This window comes from Borostomias antarcticus, assembly GCF_949987555.1.
Source record: "Borostomias antarcticus genome assembly, chromosome: 12".
Classification (NCBI taxonomy): Eukaryota; Metazoa; Chordata; class Actinopteri; order Stomiiformes; family Stomiidae; genus Borostomias; species Borostomias antarcticus.
The window spans coordinates 26,274,047-26,276,848 of record NC_140245.1 but is presented as its reverse complement, the minus strand read 5'-3'; positions in this window follow the sequence as shown (position 1 = coordinate 26,276,848).

Here is a 2,802-nt window from a genome sequence, read left to right as displayed (position 1 = left end):
ACTGACCGGTTCTCGAGAAAATCAATATACAGACAGACATACAGAGATTCCCACGCAGATACTGTAGCAGGCTCACAGCAGACCGTGGTATATGGTTATTATATCACAGCTAAGGGGCTGTTGGCCCAACATGAACAACGCCCCTCAGCTGTGATCATGAACATCAACATCACCAACGCTGCTAGCAAGTTAGACAGCTAGCTGATTAGCATGGTGTCCCTTTAAAATGGTTTCACAGGATGCACCGTGGTAGCACGCGTATAGCCATACTTGAAGGTGATTGGCTTCCACCAGGCGAAAAGCTCACTCAAGTTAAATTATTATAATTTTTTAACTCAAACGAACGTACGATTCTTGCTCGAATCATGATTAACTCCACCCATTCATCTCCGGCTATAGACTTTGCATGCTTTTGGCTCACTCGAAAAGGCTACATTTTGCATAATTTCAGAGTTGGGCATCATTGAAAACACTTTGCTGGCATTTTGTTTCATACCCCCCCACAAGCAGTTTAATAATGAACTGGTCCAGATAGGGTACGGAAGGTGCATGCACTCTGAGGTGGATGAGGAAAACGGAGCTAACATGTGAAATGAGTGATTGGCAACCTCCATTTGATGGGTCTAAAAGGGGCAGGTTCTGCTGGGTCTGCTGGTGCGGCCTGATAGGACGAGACAGGCGTAAGTAGAGTAGAAAGAGCCTGTCATCTTCAGCTCTGGATTGGCTTGATTAGCATGAAACTTTAATTCAGCTCTTAGAGTTCAGCCGTGAAAGGTTTTCTGTCCTGACCCAGTGCTGATGGCTGCTTCCCTCGGAAACAAGGAACATCGACCAAGAATTACCTTGTTCACATTTTCTTCGGCACACTAATAGAGATCATTCAGCATTTCATCATTTTTATGATTATTCTGCTGTATACTGTATAAGTATATATCATAAAAAATATGAAATATTTATTCTGTCCTTAATTCTGGAATGCAGTGTTGACATCTGCTACAGTATTTGTATTGTGTACAGTGCATTCACTGTTAAGATACTTAATACTAATAGATGCAAGCATATTGAAACAAATTCACAGCCGTGCTCTGTAAACTCAATAGAATATAAATGACTTTCTATTGAGTAAAATGACATATTCCACTTAAAGAGCAAAAACACTACCCAGGGATGAGAAATACAATTACAATAATTCAAAGACAAAAGGGAACACAGAACACAAAACGCCATTATAGACACAAAAACTCCAAAATGGTGCTATTCCCAATATGATGGGAATTATATTTCTTAATTGGGTAATACAAGTCACAGAGACCCATTGTTCAGACTGCGCAGTTGGAATGTTCCACAATACTGTAGTTCCTCTCTCTCTCTCTCTCTCTCTCTCTCTCTCTCTCTTTCTATCACTCCCCTCTCACCAAGAGTACACACATTTGCATATTCATTGAGATATAAATTATTTATCCCTCGCGACACAATGACTTTGTGCATTACTGCTGGAGTCCAGACACTAGAACATTCTCACATGTTTTCACTGAATTATAGACTGACCTAGTGGTCTAAAAACAAACGGGGAAATGCTTTGCAGTGTCTTTTTGCTGTGTTTTTTTGTTGCTTTAAAAAAAAAAATGTATTCCTGTATTCCTAAATCAAATTCAGTAATGGATTGCTTTATATTATCTGAAAGTTTCTTTAAAACGTCAATGGGAAACCCCTTAATAAAATATCAAATATCACAAGAATTGTCTAATATTAAATCACTGAAAAATGAGAATCTATTTCTGAAATGCAAACGTGAATGCATATATATATATATACATGAACGTTTTAATTTACGCATATATAGTATATATATATATATATATATATATATATAAATAAATCTTTAAGACTCATTGTACTGCATAATACTTTCATTCAAATAAATAAATAGGTATCTGCACAAGCCTCTCACTGATATGAAATATGAAATCTTACTTGCAACGGAAGATCGAAACACCCTTCCTCAATCACTTTACAAATATAAACACACACACACACTACACACACACACACACACACACACACACACACACACACTCCCACATACACTAAGTAACTGCCTAGATCTGTGGCCGTGTACTGTGTGTGTGTGTGTGTGTGTGTGTGCGTGTGTGTGTAGATTCGGAAGCATTGGAGTGTACACAGAAACAAGTCAAGGGGGAAATGGAATACAACCTGTGAACCACACGCACACACACATACACACACACGCGCACACACACACACACACACACACACACTTGACCCCATCTCCACTGCCTTTTCGAGCTGCTGTCTAATAGCTAATCAAGCCGAGATGGCCAGGAGTGCATGAAATGTCAAATGAAAACACAATTCCATCTCATCTTCACAAATTCTGAAACGCCCCCAACCTTGCTATGTCCATAGAAACACAACTGCAACTGCAACAACCCCCCCTCTCCTTCTGTCACACTCTTAAAGCACATACTGACTGTCACACACACACACAGACACACACACACACACACACACACACACACACACACACACACACACACACACACACACACACACACACACACTCAGCACCATCACCCCTCACCGGGGCGCAGAATAGATGACCGCACTTACTTTAGATGTCCTGTGAAGGAAAAGTTCCCCAATCCCCCCCCCCCTCCCCTCCACGCCCCCCAACGCCCCCCCCCCCCCCCTTCTTCTCTTCTCCTCTCCGCCTCTCTCGGACGGGCTCCGCTCCACCGGTTAACGGCTCAGTGGAGGGCCGGCTGGCCCCGAATCTGCCAC